Source organism: Patiria miniata, unplaced genomic scaffold (assembly GCF_015706575.1).
Source record: "Patiria miniata isolate m_02_andy unplaced genomic scaffold, ASM1570657v1 HiC_scaffold_14, whole genome shotgun sequence".
Classification (NCBI taxonomy): Eukaryota; Metazoa; Echinodermata; class Asteroidea; order Valvatida; family Asterinidae; genus Patiria; species Patiria miniata.
In genome coordinates this window covers 8,690,980-8,713,045 of record NW_024037052.1, presented here as the reverse complement: position 1 = coordinate 8,713,045, position 22,066 = coordinate 8,690,980, and positions in this window count along the sequence as shown.

The window sequence follows — 22,066 nt, the reverse complement described above, 5'->3', positions numbered from 1 at the left end:
GGACTAAGGCTAGCGAGCATTGTGCTATTGGTGACATCATCAGTGGACCCAGAGTCGACAGAAGGAAGCACCTCAGACAGACTGCTTGGACTAATGCTTGCAAGCATTGTGCTATTGGTGGCATCATTAGTTGAATCAGGTTTGACAGTAGGAAGCACCTCAGACGGACTGCTTGGACGAGTGCTTGCCAGCATTGTGCTAGTGGTGACATTATCAGTGGACCCAGAGTCGACAGTAGGAAGCACCTCAGACAGACTGCTTGGACGAATGCTTAAGAGCATTGTGCTATTGGTGACATTATCAGTAGACCCAGAGTTGACAGTAGGAAGCACCTCAGACAGACTGCTTGGACGAATACTTAAGAGCATTGTGCTATCGGTGACATCATCAGTAGACCCAGAGTCGACAGTAGGAAGCACCTGAGACAGACTGCTTGGACGAGTGCTTGTGAGCATTGTGCTATTGGTGACATCATTAGTGGACCTGGAGTTGACAGTAGGAAGCACCTCAGACAGACTGCTTGGACAAATGCTTGAGAGCATTGTGCTATTGGTGACATCACCAGTAGACCCAGAGTCGACAGTAGGAAGCACCTCAGACAGACTGCTTCGATGAGTGATTGAGAGCATTGTGCTATTGGTGACCTTATCAGTGGACCCAGAGTCGACAGTAGGAAGCACCTCAGACAGACTGCTTGGACGAGTGCTTGTGAGCATTGTGCTATCGGTGGCATCATTAGTGGACCCAGAGTCGACAGTAGGAAGCACCTCAGACAGACTGCTTGGACAAATGCTTGCGAGCATTGTGCTATTGGTGACCTTACCAGTGGACCCAGAGTCGACAGTAGGAAGCACCTCAGACAGACTGCTTGGACTAAGACTGGTGAGCATTGTGCTATTGGTGACAGTAGGAAGCACCTCAGACAGACTGCTTGGACTAAGGCTTGTGAGCATTGTGCTATTGGTGACAAGACTGCTTGGAATGCTTGACACAGGACAATTATCTTCAGGATTGCAGTGAATATCTGGGTGTGTAGTTTGTGAAATGCATCTATTACTCTTCCTCCATGGCAAACAGATGTCACCATAGTCATAGGTAAGTTCTTGCCCAACGGAAATGTCCCTTAATGCAAAAAGAAACAAGTAAGGGATGCCACTGAAGACTCTTTTTTTCATGACACACAAGGGAATGACATGGTCATCATTCACTAGTCCTCCAAGCCTGGAATCATCATGGGTGGCATCAATACTGCAGGTCAACAAGACAAAAAAAAACAGTGCATAAGTTTGACTGCTCAATAAAAATACATCAGGCACATTTTCCGAATTAGAGCATGATAAGGGCATTCATCACAAATCATGGGTTACACATTTTCTGAATTTGATTATTTTCCAAACATGCATGGACTTACTCCATAGAGCATTCATCACCAATCATGGGTCACACAATTTTCTGAATTTGATTATTTACACATTTTCTGAATTTGATTATTTTCCAAACATGCATGGACTTACTCCATAGGGCATTCATCACCAATCATGGGTTACACATTTTCTGAATTTGATTATTTTCCAAACATGCATGGACTGACTCCATAGGGCATTCATCACCAATCATGGGTTACACATTTTCTGAATTTGATTATTTACACACTTTCTGAATTGGATTATTTTCCAAACATGCATGGACTTACTCCATAGGGCATTCATCACCAATCATGGGTTACACATTTTCTGAATTTGATTATTTTCCAAACATGCATGGACTGACTCCATAGGGCATTCATCACCAATCATGGGTTACACATTTTCTGAATTTGATTATTTACACACTTTCTGAATTGGATTATTTTCCAAACATGCATGGACTTACTCCATAGGGCATTCATCACCAATCATGGGTTACACATTTTCTGAATTTGATTATTTCCCAAACATGCATAAACTGACTCCATAGGGCATTCATCACCAATCATGGGTTACACATTTTCTGAATTTGATTATTTTTCAAACATGCATGGACTGATTCCATAGGGCATTCATCACTAATCATGGGTGACACATTTTCTGAATTTGATTATTTCCTAAACATGCATGGACTGATTCCATAGGGCATTCATCACCAATCATGGGCTACACATTTTCTGAATTTGATTATTTTCCAAACATGCATGGACTGACTCCATAGGGCATTCATCACCAATTTTTTTTTTAAACAGTTTTCTGAATTTGATTATTTTCCAAACATGCATGGACCTACTCCATAGGGCATTCATCACCAATCATGGGTTACACATTTTCTGAATTTGATTATTTACACATTTTCTGAATTTTATTATTTCTCAAACAAGAATGGACTGACTGTGATATGATATGATAGAATAATGACAAGACTAACGATGTATTAAGTGAAGTTCTGTAGCTCATGTTCCACGCTCCATGTACAGTAATCAAGTTACCCTGGGAGGTATAGATCAAAGGTTATATGAATATGCATGGTCCCATTACATCCCCCCTTTTGAGAACAAAATCTATGAATGAAAGTGAGGGTTAAATGAACTAGATTTTGTAGCAAATTTGGAAATACATATACAATGCATTGTCCTGTGTGTCGAAGGAATGAACTAATCGCCAAATTATCATCTAATTTGCTGAACCAAGTAGGAAACTTTTCTACTTGGTGTTGTAACACATCCTTTTCGCACAATTTTCTCTTATTTTCTAAATGACAAAAACAAAACTTAAAATTTGTCTGCATAAAAAATTGTTTCTTTGTTGAACAAAGTGAACTAAAATTGTCTTTACTTAGTTACTTTTTTCTTTTACGCTAGTACTTCTTTCTGTGCCTTGTAACGACAAAAAAAAATACATTAAAAGAATAAAACTTAAAAAAAAAATGAATTTGTTGTCTCTAAGCGTTACTTGAAACAGGCTTATGTTTCAATCAGTCTTTGTGGTTTCTTCACTACGCGGCCACTGCGTGTACGGTATGGTTCAGTAGGCACAGCAGGTAAGTTAGTGATAGAGTTGTTGTTGTCACTGTGTTGTTTCTGATCAGTAGACTTGCTCCCAGTCTTCCTCAGTATAGACTTGGGGGCATGTGGGTTGAGTGACGGGGTATGTACGCTAGCAACTGGTGGGTCTGCAAAGCGGAGTGTCTTTCTCATTGGTTCAGTATTGCGAATGTGCACTCTGTTACGGCGTAAGCTTTGTCCAGTTGGTGTCTGAACAATGAATGATCTGGGTTCTGGACAAGCATCTTTGACAACTGCGGGTGTCCATTTCCCAGTGTGATGATCTTGAACCGTCACGTGTTGTCCCGGTACCAGTGATGATAGTTTGCGCATACCATCACGGTCATGGTACTCCTTCTGTTTGTCTTGGCGCTGGGCCAACCTGGCATACACGTCATCTTTGTCGTGCCGGTTGTGTCGAATCTTCGACGGAAGATTGTCCTTGAGTTTGCGACCATTGAGTAGCTCTGCAGGTGAGGGAAGAGCACTGTCTATCGGAGTTGTGCGGAGGCATAGGAGTGCAAGGTAGGGGTCCATGTTGGACTGCTTTGCCTTTGTCAAGGTCAATTTCACAGTCTGTATCATCCGCTCGATGAAACCGTTACTCCTTGGATACCTTGGGCTTGATGTTACGTGATCAAATTCCCAGTCTTGGGAGAATTTGTGGTACTCACGGCTGTCGTACTGCGGCCCATTGTCACTTATGACTTTGGTGGGGATACCTTGCTCACTGAAGATTTGTTTTGTGAGAGTTATTACCGCTGCACTCGAACACCGACCACTCACGCGACGTACAAATGTAGCTTTGGAATAATAGTCCGCGATGATGAGGTAGTCAGCATTGTCAAAATGGAATAGATCCGTTCCGACGGTCTGCCAAGGCCGCTGGGGTATCTCATGAGGTAGTAGAGGCTCATAAGACTGCTTGCGCTGATGTGTTTGGCACACAACACATTTCCCAACCAACTGTTCAATGTCCTTGTTGATACCTGTCCAATACACGCACACTTTGGCTCGCAGTTGGCATTTGTTGACACTTTGGTGTCCGGCGTGTATTTTTGCGAGTGTCTCTCGTTGCATGGATTCGGGAATGATGATTCTGTCTCCCTTGACGACTAGGCCGTTGTCGACCGACAGTTCGTCTCTACATGACCAGTAGTGACGTATGCATTTAGGCAGATCCTTGGGATCCTCCGGCCAGCCAGTCATGATTGTCTCAGACAATGGTCGTAGAGTAGAATCACTAGCTGTCTCTTGCTTGAGCTGAGTGAGTCTAGCTTGAGAGAACTGTATGGCGTAGATTGTCGTATCAAAGTTGATCTGAGGGCCATACGCGGGATTGAGTCGCGAAAGAGCGTCTGCGAGTAATAGTTCGCGTCCCGGCTTGTATACGATCGTGAAATCATAGGGCTGCAAACGCAACATCATACGCTGGAGTCTTGGGGGTGTGTTAGCGAGGCTTTTGTGTTGGATGTTCTCCAAGGGCTTGTGGTCAGACTCCACAACGAACTTTGACCCGTAAAGGTAAGTGTGGAATCGTGTACAACCAAACACCACTGCAAGCAACTCGCGTTCGATGTTTGCGTATCGTTTCTCAGTTTCTGTCAGTGCTTTGCTCGCGAATGCCACAGGTTTGTTGTTTTGCAGGAGTGTCGCTCCGAGTCCTTTCAGAGACGCGTCGACCTGTAGCACTGTGGGTTGTTGAGGGTCGAAGTGGGTGAGCGTACACTCAGTACCGATTAGCGACTTGACATTTTTGAATGCTTTCTGGTGCGATTCCGTCCACTGCCACTCGCTTTCTTTGCGTAGCAGTGCGCGGAGTGTGTCCGTATGATCAGCGAGTCTGGGGAGAAACGGCGCGAGGTACTGCACCATGCCCAGAAACTGCTGAAGTTCGTTGACATTCTGCGGTGCAGGAAGTGCATGTATGTCTTGCACCTTCTCCGGGTCGGGGTGCACACCAGAGGCATCGTACAGGCATCCGAAGAACCTAATGCAAGGGGTTCTCACCTCGCACTTGCTGAGATTGAAGATCAGGCCGTATTTGCGAGCGACTTGCATGACGTTGTGTAAGTGTTTGTCATGTTCTTCGACTGTAGAACCGAAGACTGCGATATCATCTGCAATCCCCAAAGTGCCAGGGCATTGCTCCAGGATCATGTCCATTTTCTCCTGGAAGATATCCTGGGAGACTTTCAGCCCGAAGGGTAGGCGACGGAAACGATACCGTCCAAATGGCGAATTGAAGGTTGTCAAGATACTGGACTCCTCATCCAGCACGATGCTCCAGTACCCATGTCGTGCATCCAGCTTGCTGAACACTTTAGCGCCACTGAATTGATGTGTGATTTCTTCCAGTGTTGGCGTTTTGTGATATGTCCGCTTGGAGGCTTTGTTCAGTGCTTGCGGGTCTAGGCACACGCGAAGACTGCCGTTGGGCTTTCTGCTGAATGCCAGTGACGAAACCCAGTCTGTGGGCTCCATGACCTTGGTAATGACATTCATGCTTTCCATTCTGTCCAGTTCAGTCTTAAGCTCCTCCTTGATCTGGATTGGGTACTTTCGTGGAGGATGTACGACCGGACATGCATCCTCTCGTAGCGTGATATGGTATTCACCGGGGAATTTACCAATCCCAGTGAAGCGATCAAGATACATGCTCTGGAGGTCATCTTTCGTTGGTATTGGCTGGATGGGCTCACGTTGTGTCTGCGATGTGCGATGAACACCCACGGAACTGTCACTGCGTCGCGGTGTTTTGCGTATCGCACAGTTGAGTGTGATGAGGTGGAGAGCTCGTGAGGTTGGAAGTCCAAGGATTGCCGGACCTGTAGTATCGGCGACGAAGAAATCTGCGTCAAGCCAGTCTGTCTCACCGTAGCTGCATGGAATTTTGACGCATCCGTATTGTTGAATTCGGGTTCCATTGTAGGCTGTGAGAAACGTACTTTGCGGTGTAGTGGAGCCCGGCTGAGGATACCCATCTGCGTCCAGTGATCGCGGAAACATGCGTCGAAATGTGCGAAGGGGGAGTAGGTTCCCTTGTGCGCCTGTGTCGACCTTGACATTAAACGTGTGTGATCCAGGACGATGTTTCAGTTTGATGCGAAGTATTGCGAAAAGTTCATCGCGAGTATCAGTTGAACGCTCAACGTCATCGTGATTGTGCTGGGCTGTGATGGTGTCGAAAGCGATGTTCTCAAACTGGTCCTGCATATCAGTCACTTCATACTCAACCGCGTTTACCTCGTTGGATTTACGAGGTTTGGAGCGCGATGAAGACTGACGACCGCGTTTAGGTGAGTATGATCCCCTGGTACGCGTGCGTGATTTGCGTGTGGTACGTGGTTTAGTCTTAGTGCCTGCTGTACTGAGGCACATGTGTTGCCAGTGTCCATCTTTGCCGCAACCATTGCATGTTGTGCCGTATGCGGGACACTTATCGCGAGGTCGATATGGGTGTCGTCCACCACAGTTTTTGCATTGTCCAAAAATGCATGAACTGAGTCCATCGGGCATTCATCACCAATCATTAGGGTTACACATTTTCTGAATTTGATTATTTCTCAAACAAGAATAGACTGATTCCATAGGGCATTCATCACCAATCATGAGTCACACATTTTCTGAATTTGATTATTTCCCAAACATGCATGGACATGACTCCATAGGGCATTCATCACCAATCATGGGCGACACATTTTCTAAATTTGATTATTTCCCAAACATGCATGGACTGACTCCATAGGGCATTCATCACCAATCATGGGTTACACATTTTCTGAATTTGATTGTTTTCCAAACATGCATGGACTGACTCCATAGGGCATTCATCACCAATCACGAGTTACACATTTTCTGAATTTGATTGTTTTACAAACATTCATGGACTTACTCCTTAGGGCATTCATCACCAATCATGGGTTACACATTTTCTGAATTTGATTATTTCCCAAATATGCATGGACTGACTCCATAGGGCATTCATCACCAATCATGGGTTTCACATTTTCTGAATTTGATTATTTTCCAAAAATGCATGAACTGAGTCCATAGGGCATTCATCACCAATCATTAGGGTTACACATTTTCTGAATTTGATTATTTCTCAAACAAGAATAGACTGATTCCATAGGGCATTCATCACCAATCATGAGTTACACATTTTCTGAATTTGATTATTTCCCAAACATGCATGGACTGACTCCATAGGGCATTCATCACCAATCATGGGTGACACATTTTCTGAATTTGATTATTTTCCAAACATTCATGGACTTACTCCTTAGGGCATTCATCACCAATCATGGGTTACACATTTTCTGAATTTGATTATTTCCCAAATATGCATGTACTGACTCCCTAGGGCATTCATCACCAATCATGGGTTTCACATTTTCTGAATTTGATTATTTTCCAAAAATGCATGAACTCAGTCCATTGGGCATTCATCACCAATCATTAGGGTTACACATTTTGTGAATTTGATTATTTTCCAAAAATGCATGAACTGAGTCCATAGGGCATTCATCACTAATCATGGGTTACACATTTTCTGAATTTGATTATTTCCCAAATATGCATGGACTGACTCCATAGGGCATTCATCACCAATCATGGGTTTCACATTTTCTGAATTTGATTATTTTCCAAAAATGCATGAACTGAGTCCATAGGGCATTCATCACCAATCATTAGGGTTACACATTTTGTGAATTTGATTATTTCCCAAATATGCATGGACTGACTCCATAGGGCATTCATCACCAATCATGGGTTTCACATTTTCTGAATTTGATTATTTTCCAAAAATGCATGAACTGAGTCCATAGGGCATTCATCACCAATCATTAGGGTTACACATTTTCTGAATTTGATTATTTCTCAAACAAGAATAGACTGATTCCATAGGGCATTCATCACCAATCATGAGTTACACATTTTCTGAATTTGATTATTTCCCAAACATGCATGGACTGACTCCATAGGGCATTCATCACCAATCATTAGGGTTACACATTTTCTGAATTTGATTATTTCTCAAACAAGAATAGACTGATTCCATAGGGCATTCATCACCAATCATGAGTTACACATTTTCTGAATTTGATTATATTTCAAACATGCATGGTCTGACTCCATAGGGCATTCATCACCAATCATGGGTTACACATTTTCTGAATTTGATTATTTCCCAAACATGCATAAACTGACTCCATAGGGCCTTCATCACCAATCATGGGTGACACATTTTCTAAATTTGATAATTTCCCAAACATGCATGGACTGACTCCATAGGGCATTCATCACAAATCATGGGTTACACATTTTCTGAATTTGATTATTTTCCAAACATGCATGGACTGACTCCATAGGGCATTCATCACCAATCATGGGTTACACATTTTCTGAATTTGAATATTTCCCAAACATGCATGGACTGACTCCATAGGGCATTCATCACCAATCATGGGTTACACATTTTCTGAATTTGATTATTTCCCAAACATGCATGGACTGACTCCATAGGGCATTCATCACCAATCATGGGTTACACATTTTCTGAATTTGATTGTTTTCCAAACATGCATGGACTGAATCCATAGAGCATTCATCACCAATCTTGAGTTACACATTTTCTGAATTTGATTATTTTCCAAACATTCATGGACTTACTCCTTAAGGCATTCATCACCAATCATGAGTTACACATTTTCTGAATTTGATTATTTTCCAAATATGCATGGACTGACTCCATAGGGCATTCATCACCAATCATGGGTTTCACATTTTCTGAATTTGATTATTTTCCAAAAATGCATGAACTGAGTCCGTAGGGTATCATCACCAATCATTAGGGTTACACATTTTCTGAATTTGATTATTTCTCAAACAAGAATAGACTGATTCCATGGGGCATTCATCACCAATCATGAGTTACACATTTTCTAAATTTGATAATTTCCCAAACATGCATGGACTGACTCCATAGGGCATTCATCACAATCATGGGTTACACATTTTCTGAATTGGATTATTTCCCAAACATGCATGGACTGACTCCATAGGGCATTCATCACCAATCATGGGTTACACATTTTCTGAATTTGATTATTTCCCAAACATGCATGGACTGACTCCATAGGGCATTCATCACCAATCATGGGTGACACATCTTCTGAATTTGATTATTTCCCAAACATGCATGGACTGACTCCATAGAGCATTCATCACCAATCATGAGTTACACATTTTCTGAATTTGATTGTTTTCCAAACATGCATGGACTGAATCCATAGAGCATTCATCACCAATCATGGGTTACACATTTTCTGAATTTGATTGTTTTCCAAACATGCATGGACTGAATCCATAGAGCATTCATCACCAATCATGAGTTACACATTTTCTGAATTTGATTATTTTCCACACATTCATGGACTTACTCCTTAGGGCATTCATCACCAATCATGGGTTACACATTTTCTGAATTTGATTATTTCCTAAATATGCATGGACTGACTCCATAGGGCATTCATCACCAATCATGGGTTTCACATTTTCTGAATTTGATTATTTTCCAAAAATGCATGAACTGAGTCCATAGGGCATTCATCACCAATCATTAGGGTTACACATTTTCTGAATTTGATTATTTCTCAAACAAGAATAGACTGATTCCATAGGGCATTCATCACCAATCATGAGTCACACATTTTCTGAATTTGATTATTTCCCAAACATGCATGGACTGACTCCATAGGGCATTCATCACCAATCATGGGTGACACATTTTCTAATTTGATTATTTCCCAAACATGCATGGACTGACTCCATAGAGCATTCATCACCAATCATGAGTTACACATTTTCTGAATTTGATTGTTTTCCAAACATGCATGGACTGAATCCATAGAGCATTCATCACCAATCATGGGTTACACATTTTCTGAATTTGATTGTTTTCCAAACATGCATGGACTGAATCCATAGAGCATTCATCATCAATCATGAGTTACACATTTTCTGAATTTGATTATTTTCCAAACATTCATGGACTTACTCCTTAGGGCATTCATCACCAATCATGGGTTACACATTTTCTGAATTTGATTATTTCCCAAATATGCATGTACTGACTCCCTAGGGCATTCATCACCAATCATTGGTTTCACATTTTGTGAATTTGATTATTTTCCAAAAATGCATGAACTGAGTCCATAGGGCATTCATCACTAATCATGGGTTACACATTTTCTGAATTTGATTATTTCCCAAATATGCATGGACTGACTCCATAGGGCATTCATCACCAATCATGGGTTTCACATTTTCTGAATTTGATTATTTTCCAAAAATGCATGAACTGAGTCCATAGGGCATTCATCACCAATCATTAGGGTTACACATTTTCTGAATTTGATTATTTCTCAAACAAGAATAGACTGATTCCATAGGGCATTCATCACCAATCATGAGTTACACATTTTCTGAATTTGATTATTTCCCAAACATGCATGGACTGACTCCATAGGGCATTCATCACCAATCATTAGGGTTACACATTTTCTGAATTTGATTATTTCTCAAACAAGAATAGACTGATTCCATAGGGCATTCATCACCAATCATGAGTTACACATTTTCTGAATTTGATTATTTTTCAAACATGCATGGTCTGACTCCATAGGGCATTCATCACCAATCATGGGTTACACATTTTCTAAATTTGATTATTTCCCAAACATGCATGGACTGACTCCATAGGGCCTTCATCACCAATCATGGGTGACACATTTTCTAAATTTGATAATTTCCCAAACATGCATGGACTGACTCCATAGGGCATTCATCACAAATCATGGGTTACACATTTTCTGAATTTGATTATTTTCCAAACATGCATGGACTGACTCCATAGGGCATTCATCACCAATCATGGGTTACACATTTTCTGAATTTGAATATTTCCCAAACATGCATGGACTGACTCCATAGGGCATTCATCACCAATCATGGGTTACACATTTTCTGAATTTGATTATTTCCCAAACATGCATGGACTGACTCCATAGGGCATTCATCACCAATCATGGGTTACACATTTTCTGAATTTGATTGTTTTCCAAACATGCATGGACTGAATCCATAGAGCATTCAACACCAATCTTGAGTTACACATTTTCTGAATTTGATTATTTTCCAAACATTCATGGACTTACTCCTTAAGGCATTCATCACCAATCATGAGTTACACATTTTCTGAATTTGATTATTTTCCAAATATGCATGGACTGACTCCATAGGGCATTCATCACCAATCATGGGTTTCACATTTTCTGAATTTGATTATTTTCCAAAAATGCATGAACTGAGTCCGTAGGGTATCATCACCAATCATTAGGGTTACACATTTTCTGAATTTGATTATTTCTCAAACAAGAATAGACTGATTCCATGGGGCATTCATCACCAATCATGAGTTACACATTTTCTGAATTGGATTATTTCCCAAACATCCATGGACTGACTCCATAGGGCATTCATCACCAATCATGGGTTACACATTTTCTGAATTTGATTATTTCCCAAACATGCATGGACTGACTCCATAGGGCATTCATCACCAATCATGGGTTACACATTTTCTGAATTTGATTGTTTTCCAAACATGCATGGACTGAATCCATAGAGCATTCATCACCAATCACGAGTTACACATTTTCTGAATTTGATTATTTTCCAAACATTCATGGACTTACTCCTTAGGGCATTCATCACCAATCATGGGTTACACATTTTCTGAATTTGATTATTTCCCAAATATGCATGGACTGACTCCATAGGGCATTCATCACCAATCATGGGTTTCACATTTTCTGAATTTGATTATTTTCCAAAAATGCATGGACTGACTCCATAGGGCATTCATCACCAATCATTAGGGTTACACATTTTCTGAATTTGATTATTTCTCAAACAAGAATAGACTGATTCCATAGGGCATTCATCACCAATCATGAGTCACACATTTTCTGAATTTGATTATTTCCCAAACATGCATGGACTGACTCCATAGGGCATTCATCACCAATCATGGGTGACACATTTTCTAAATTTGATTATTTCCCAAACATGCATGGACTGACTCCATAGAGCATTCATCACCAATCATGAGTTACACATTTTCTGAATTTGATTGTTTTCCAAACATGCATGGACTGAATCCATAGAGCATTCATCACCAATCATGGGTTACACATTTTCTGAATTTGATTGTTTTCCAAACATGCATGGACTGAATCCATAGAGCATTCATCACCAATCATGAGTTACACATTTTCTGAATTTGATTATTTTCCACACATTCATGGACTTACTCCTTAGGGCATTCATCACCAATCATGGGTTACACATTTTCTGAATTTGATTATTTCCTAAATATGCATGGACTGACTCCATAGGGCATTCATCACCAATCATGGGTTTCACATTTTCTGAATTTGATTATTTTCCAAAAATGCATGAACTGAGTCCATCGGGCATTCATCACCAATCATTAGGGTTACACATTTTCTGAATTTGATTATTTCTCAAACAAGAATAGACTGATTCCATAGGGCATTCATCACCAATCATGAGTCACACATTTTCTGAATTTGATTATTTCCCAAACATGCATGGACTGACTCCATAGGGCATTCATCACCAATCATGGGTGACACATTTTCTAAATTTGATTATTTCCCAAACATGCATGGACTGACTCCATAGAGCATTCATCACCAATCATGAGTTACACATTTTCTGAATTTGATTGTTTTCCAAACATGCATGGACTGAATCCATAGAGCATTCATCACCAATCATGGGTTACACATTTTCTGAATTTGATTGTTTTCCAAACATGCATGGACTGAATCCATAGAGCATTCATCATCAATCATGAGTTACACATTTTCTGAATTTGATTATTTTCCAAACATTCATGGACTTACTCCTTAGGGCATTCATCACCAATCATGGGTTACACATTTTCTGAATTTGATTATTTCCTAAATATGCATGGACTGACTCCATAGGGCATTCATCACCAATCATGGGTTTCACATTTTCTGAATTTGATTATTTTCCAAAAATGCATGAACTGAGTCCATCGGGCATTCATCACCAATCATTAGGGTTACACATTTTCTGAATTTGATTATTTTCCAAAAATGCATGAACTGATTCCATGGGGCATTCATCACCAATCATGGGTTACACATTTTCTGAATTTGATTATTTCTCAAACAAGAATAGACTGATTCCATAGGGCATTCATCACCAATCATGAGTTACACATTTTCTGAATTTGATTTTTCCCAAACATGCATGGACTGACTCCATAGGGCATTGATCACCAATCATGGGTTACACATTTTCTGAATTTGATTATTTCCCAAACATGCATAAACTGACTCCATAGGGCCTTCATCACCAATCATGGGTGACACATTTTCTAAATTTGATAATTTCCCAAACATGCATGGACTGACTCCATAGGGCATTCATCACAAATCATGGGTTACACATTTTCTGAATTTGATTGTTTTCCAAACATGCATGGACTGAATCCATAGAGCATTCATCACCAATCATGGGTTACACATTTTCTGAATTTGATTATTTCTCAAACAAGAATAGACTGATTCCATAGGGCATTCATCACCAATCATGAGTCACACATTTTCTGAATTTGATTATTTCCCAAACATGCATGGACTGACTCCATAGGGCATTCATCACCAATCATGGGTGACACATTTTCTAAATTTGATTATTTCCCAAACATGCATGGACTGACTCCATAGAGCATTCATCACCAATCATGAGTTACACATTTTCTGAATTTGATTGTTTTCCAAACATGCATGGACTGAATCCATAGAGCATTCATCACCAATCATGGGTTACACATTTTCTGAATTTGATTGTTTTCCAAACATGCATGGACTGAATCCATAGAGCATTCATCATCAATCATGAGTTACACATTTTCTGAATTTGATTATTTCCAAACATTCATGGACTTACTCCTTAGGGCATTCATCACCAATCATGGGTTACACATTTTCTGAATTTGATTATTTCCTAAATATGCATGGACTGACTCCATAGGGCATTCATCACCAATCATGGGTTTCACATTTTCTGAATTTGATTATTTTCCAAAAATGCATGAACTGAGTCCATCGGGCATTCATCACCAATCATTAGGGTTACACATTTTCTGAATTTGATTATTTTCCAAAAATGCATGAACTGATTCCATGGGGCATTCATCACCAATCATGGGTTACACATTTTCTGAATTTGATTATTTCTCAAACAAGAATAGACTGATTCCATAGGGCATTCATCACCAATCATGAGTTACACGTTTTCTGAATTTGATTTTTTCCCAAACATGCATGGTCTGACTCCATAGGGCATTGATCACCAATCATGGGTTACACATTTTCTGAATTTGATTATTTCCCAAACATGCATAAACTGACTCCATAGGGCCTTCATCACCAATCATGGGTGACACATTTTCTAAATTTGATAATTTCCCAAACATGCATGGACTGATTCCATAGGGCATTCATCACAAATCATGGGTTACACATTTTCTGAATTTGATTATTTTCCAAACATGCATGGACTGACTCCATAGGGCATTCATCACCAATCATGGGTTACACATTTTCTGAATTTTATTATTTCCCAAACATGCATGGACTGACTCCATAGGGCATTCATCACCAATCATGGGTTACACATTTTCTGAATTTGATTATTTCCCAAACATGCATGGACTGACTCCATAGGGCATTCATCACCAATCATGGGTTACACATTTTCTGAATTTGATTGTTTTCCAAACATGCATGGACTGAATCCATAGAGCATTCATCACCAATCATGAGTTACACATTTTCTGAATTTGATTATTTTCCAAACATTCATGGACTTACTCCTTAGGGCATTCATCACCAATCATGGGTTACACATTTTCTGAATTTGATTATTTTCCAAACATGCATGGACTGACTCCATAGCGCATTCATCACCAATCATGAGTTACACATTTTCTGAATTTGATTATTTTCCAAACATGCATGGACTGACTCCATAGGGCATTCATCACCAAACATGGGTTACACATTTTCTGGAATTGATTATTTTCCCAAAATGCATGAACTGAGTCCATAGGGCATTCATTACCAATCATTGGGGTTACACATTTTCTGAATTTGATTATTTCTCAAACAAGAATAGACTGATTCCATAGGGCATTCATCACCAATCATGGGTTACACATTTTCTGAATTTGATTATTTTCAAAACATGCATAAACTGACTCCATAGGGCCTTCATCACCAATCATGGGTGACACATTTTCTGAATTTGATTATTTTCCAAACATGCATGGACTGACTCCATAGGGCATTCATCACCAATCATGGGTTACACATTTTCTGAATTTGATTATTTCCAAAACATGCATAAACTGACTCCATAGGGCCTTCATCACCAATCATGGGTGACACATTTTCTGAATTTGATTATTTTCCAAACATGCATGGACTGACTCCATAGGGCATTCATCACCAATCATGGGTTACACATTTTCTGAATTTGATTATTTCCCAAATATGCATGGACTGACTCCATAGGGCATTCATCACCAATCATGGGTTTCACATTTTCTGAATTTGATTATTTTCCAAAAATGCATGAACTGAGTCCATAGGGCATTCATCACTAATCATTAGGGTTACACATTTTCTGAATTTGATTATTTCTCAAACAAGAATAGACTGATTCCATAGGGCATTCATCACCAATCATGAGTTACACGTTTTCTGAATTTGATTATTTCCCAAACATGCATGGACTGACTCCATAGGACATTCATCACCAATCATTAGGGTTACACATTTTTTGAATTTGATTATTTCTCAAAAAAGAATAGACTGATTCCATAGGGCATTCATCACCAATCATGAGTTACACATTTTCTGAATTTGATTATTTTTCAAACATGCATGGTCTGACTCCATAGGGCATTCATCACCAATCATGAGTTACACATTTTCTGAATTGGATTATTTCCCAAACATCCATGGACTGACTCCATAGGGCATTCATCACCAATCATGGGTGACACATTTTCTGAATTTGATTATTTCCCAAACATGCATAAACTGACTCCATAGGGCCTTCATCACCAATCATGGGTGACACATTTTCTGAATTTGATTATTTTCCAAACATGCATGGACTGACTCCATAGGGCATTCATCACCAATCATGGGTTACACATTTTCTGAATTTGATTATTTCCCAAACATGCATGGACTGACTCCATAGGGCATTCATCACCAATCATGGGTTACACATTTTCTGAATTTGATTGTTTTCCAAACATGCATGGACTGAATCCATAGAGCATTCATCACCAATCATGGGTTACACATTTTCTGAATTTTATTATTTTCCAAAAATTCACGGACTTACTCCTTAGGGCATTCATCACCAATCATGAGTTACACATTTTCTGAATTTGATTATTTTCCAAACATGCATGGACTGACTCCATAGGGCACTCATCACCAATCATGGGTTACACATTTTCTGAATTTGATAATTTTCCAAAAATGCATGAACTGAGTCCATAGGGTATTCATCACCAATCATTAGGGTTACACATTTTCTGAATTTGATTATTTCTGAAACAAGAATAGACTGATTCCATAGGGCATTCATCACCAATCATGAGTTACACAATTTCTGAATTTGATTATTTCCCAAACATGCATGGACTGACTCCATAGGGCATTCATCACCAATCATGGGTTTCACATTTTCTGAATTTGATTGTTTTCTAAACATGCATGGACTGACTCCATAGGGCATTCATCACCAATCATGGGTTACACATTTTCTGAATTTGATTGTTTTCCAAACATGCATGGGCTGAATCAATAGAGCATTCATCACCAATCATGAGTTACACATTTTCTGAATTTGATTATTTTCCAAACATGCATGGACTGACTCCATAGGGCATTCATCACCAATCATGGGTTACACATTTTTTGAATTTGATTATTTTCCGAACATGCATGGACTTACTCCATAGGGCATTCATCACCAATCAATGGCCTTTTTCTGACTAGAAAAGAATGCAGGGGAAAGCATAAAAACATTTACTTACCACATCTTCTTTCCATCGTGAATAAAATCATACATGAAAGAGCCATGTTCCGCTGAATATTGACTGTTCGTGCGACGGCAGTTGCATTATCAATCAATTCTCCTACATACCGGAGCAGACAGTCACCCTTATGGAAGCTGGTCGTAGCAATGACACCTCTTCCTGTTAAACGAAGCCATAATTCATGTACTCATTCACAAAGTTTTGTTTCAAAATTAGAACAGAACCATTGGTTAGAGCATTCATGTAATACTTCACTGGTTTCAAATACAGACCCCTCCCTGGGCCAGGCAATGAACACAGGTACGGTCATTTTGAGCATATACACTACATGCTCTTTGCAGGGAAAATGTTTTACGCTGTTAATCACTCCCTTTAATTTGAACTTTTCCTGATAACCAGTCACTAACTTAACAAATAACATTTATCTTATCAATATTGTCAAGTAGCATTTAATTTAACAAATAGCATTTACTCTCTACACTCTTTGATTAAAAAATTGCAGATACTATGACACCTTAAAAAGATTAATTTTATCTCCAATAATTTATAAAGATCTGTAAAATAACCTGTACAAAAGTGTTAATATTCTTACTCCTTAAAGGACAACACATGACCTCTAAAATCAATTCTGTGCAAATTCTGTGCAAAGCTGGGGCTTTAGTCATTAAGTACTTGAGCCAGTTTTCATGCATCACGTACCTTTCTCTTTGTTGATCAGCACTGATTTCAACCCTTCCCTGTCTTTCAACAAAAACTGTTGTGCATCTTCTTCTGGTGTCTAAAATAAAGTAAACAAAAATATTATATATTTTTTAATATTAAAAACATTATTTTGCGATCAAATGAGCAATGTTTTTTTTTCTGTAGGGTGTGAGTTTTTTGTTTTTTACATTATTATTATTGTAACAAGCAATGCCCTCCATAGCGGTTGTCTTGTTTATTTGTTTAATGCGACACCATTTTAAATGGTGGGTAGTGCCAGGTGCGGATTCAGAGGAGGGAGAGGGGGTTCAAAAAAATATACTGCTGACACTAAATAAATATTATATACCGTATATCCAATTTTTACCTACCAATTTCTAAATGTATGACACAATTATTGTAATCAAACAGCAAAATGACATTCTGCAGGGGTAATTCGTGGGAGACTGGCTAGAATGTCGTCTCCATAGAGCTATAATAAATTACTAGAGTGCTAACTCCTCATTCTGCGCGGATAGACGCTTTGAAGCCATCCTGGGCGCAGACATTTTGAGTTCATGTGCGTGTTTGTAGAACATAATGAAATTAGATGGATTGAATTTTTAAAGTGAACACTACATGCAAGTGCATGCGCAAGTTTAAAATAGCGCGGGGGACTCAAATTGCGCTCGACAAATATACCGGTGCTCAATTTAAAATATATTGTAATGTGAAAGTATACTTGTGAACAAGTTGAACATTAGACGCAATTAGAATCCTTGGAAAATGCAACCCAAGGGTCATTTAACTGTAACTGAGAATTTATAAATTTACAATTATAACTTGAGACTTAAAAAAAAAAAGAAAATATGTCTGTGGTAGAAATTGACTGACATACATATATGTTGCAATAAAACAAAACAGAAAAACTGTATTTTTTCCATGTAGGGTAAGAGGGGGTATACTCGTGTTTTGAACTTTTTTTTCTTTATCGATGAAAATCCCGCCCGCAAGGTTCACAAATTGCGATCACCTTTGCGCAACTAACGTGCGCACGCAAATTAAAATGGCGCAGTGTAATTTGTGTGCTTCGGGAGTCCCTCGCGCAAGTTTAAACTTGCATGCGCAAGTTTAAACTTGCGCGGGGGACTCAAATTGTGCTCGACAAATATACCGGTTCTCAATTTAAAATATATTGTAATAGGAAAGTATACTTGTGAACACGTTGAACATTGGACGCAATTAGAATCCTTGGAAAATGTAACCCAAGGGTCATTTAACTGTAACTGAGAATTTATAAATTTACAATTATAACTTGAGACTTAAAAAAAGAGAGAAAATATGTCTGTGGTAGAAATTGACTGACATACATATATATGTTGTAATAAAACAAAACAGAAAACTGTATTTTTTTACCTTTGTGCATTCTCTGGTTCTTTTGGATCGTCTGATAGGGGCCTATTAGAAATTATAATAAAGAGAAAAAAAATATATCACAAAAAAGTCCAACAATAATTCATTTCTATTTTAAGTGGGGTTGTGCCGCAGCCGGGGTCATGGCTCAGCCGGATGCGGGGAAATTAATTGTAAAGAAAAATGCATTAATTACAAATACATAGTACATGTACGTGTACAAAACAATTTAGTTTATACAGATTTGCACAAAACTTGTATTATTGAATGAAGTAATTGTATTATGTTGATTTATTTTACAAAATACAATTAGACAGATTAAAAGTAAAATACAGACAACTCGCCTTATATTGGGTACCGGTAGCTTCTTTTCGTTTTGGCATATTTCAATCTACATGTATCTGAAAAAAAAACAATTATAATAAGCCAACAAGGTTTGTACAAGATATCCGCAGTACATGTATCAATTATGCCCAAGGTCCAAAGATGCACTACATTTTATTTATTTATTTTTACACAGGTTAAATGATCTACACTTACCTGTTTTGTACTTTGTAGGAACAATCTTTGTTATTAGGTAGACCTAACAAATAGAGTCGTACACATATTGTGTACTTCTCAAAATAAACAATGGGAGTATTATTGAACAGTTTTTTACCCACACCGTATTTTAAGCATGTTCACACTAGGGAATATAGGCCTATAAATGAGGATTCTGTACGTCATTAAATGTTTGTATTAAAGTACGTTTAGGTAGGCCTACTGCAACCTTCTACACAATTCAAGGTTGTAATTGAATATAATGTATGATGCTTCACCCTGATCCATGCAGGTTTATCTTGGCTAACAGTTATGAGACCAAGTAAATAAATCATGTTTAGCATCCTGCTTTTTGAAAAAAATGAACGCGGAGGACCTTTTTTTTTTTTCCCCCTTCCAAAATGGCCGACCAACCGGGCTATTTTTCAAGATGGGTTCCACTTTTTTTTTTTTAAATGGCCACCACTTGGACTCAGTCCTGACATTACCGGCTTTGAATGGGCTAGATGCAACAGATAAAGAGGCCAGAATGATGTCACTGTTTAAAATTTATAATTTGGGGGTTTTTTTTAAGAAAAAAAGAAAAGAAAAAAAAGGACGAGGCCTCCAAAAGGGAAGTGGGCGGGGACGCTAAACATGTTTTTTTTTATTTGGACTAACCATACTTCATGTCAGTATGGCCAACTTTGGATTTTATTTACGTGTAAAACCAAAAAAAAGAAAAAAGTTTACGCCACTTTCACTGCAGTAGGCCTACACAATGAAATACCCAGGGAGAGTGCAAGTTTTTTTCACTCATTAAGATTTAAAATTATTATGCTTTACCGACATAGTTTACTTTCCAATCTGCATACATCTTTGTAGAAATAAACAAAGGTGGGCCTATTCTGAAGTTCTCAATTTTCATATAATTTTAAGGCCAGAATCTGCAGATTCTGCTGTTTATCTCAGGTTTATCATTCATGCCTAATGCCAAGGTCAACATGGTCAAGGAATCAAGGAGCCAAATTGGCTAACTAACTTTAGGTTAAGGCCTATAAGTAACACACCCCTTCTTCCCTGTTGTACAATGTAGGTTGACCATTCTACTTACTCGGTATATGATACATGGCAGATGTTTCCGGACGATATTAAAAGTAAGAAAAGAAATCTCCAAATCATCATACAAAAGAGCCCAGTGATCAGTTATATAAAATCCGTACTGGAGACAAATGTTAAATTCATTACAAAGCTGAACTATATTATTCATCACCCAGAACTCTTTTGTAACAAAGTAGCACATGCCTGGCATTTTGCTAAAGGTTTTAGCACACAAGGTACCTCATCAAACCCAAATGTGTTAATTTCTTTGCCAAGGTTTATAAAACTTACCTACAATGCACTGGACATGCTGGAAAAAAGATGGCACATCATGCACATGGCCTTACACACTGCCGGCCATGCACAATGTTTCCTTGTGGAGACTTTCCAGGAATGAAACAAGCATTCTGATTGGTTGAAAGTTCACAGTGTAAATTTCATGAAGAGCGCCCCCATCAGGTAGGTCAAGTTTAGTTGCACACTCACACATAATGTCTCCACTGAGAATCCCAGTGGAGACTTTTTAAAAATCAGTGGAATAAACTGAAACCAGTCCTTTGATCACTTTTACAAGTTTTTCCTTGTGGAACAATTTTTTAGGTTTCCACGGTGGCCTAATGAGTGCCCCGCCCCCACTTTTAAAAGACATACCACGCCTCTAAAAGGGTGGGTTAATGATCATGGTTTCATACCTGATTTTTTTGTGTTCTCATGAACATGAGTCTGCATGAAGTTTAATTCATTTAGAAAGGGTAGGCACATTTTTTTTTTCACGGTGGGCAAAAAGAGTCAACCCCCCCCCCACCCAACTTTCAAATTTGCGCGCGCAAGTTTCAAACTTGCGCAAGTACCAAGTTTGCGCTCGACAGTACTAGTAGTAACGATTGCGCGAGGAACAGCGTGCGTGCGAAGGTTTATTAGTCAGACCCTATTTATATCTAACAGTACGTCTAGATTCCAGACTAGCTGCTACAACTCCCCAGTTCATTAGGAATTTTACTGAAAGGTATGCGACAAGGTATACAATAAAATTCACGACATTGCAAACAAATTCGCATACGTGTGCGCACATATTCGCGAATTGTTTC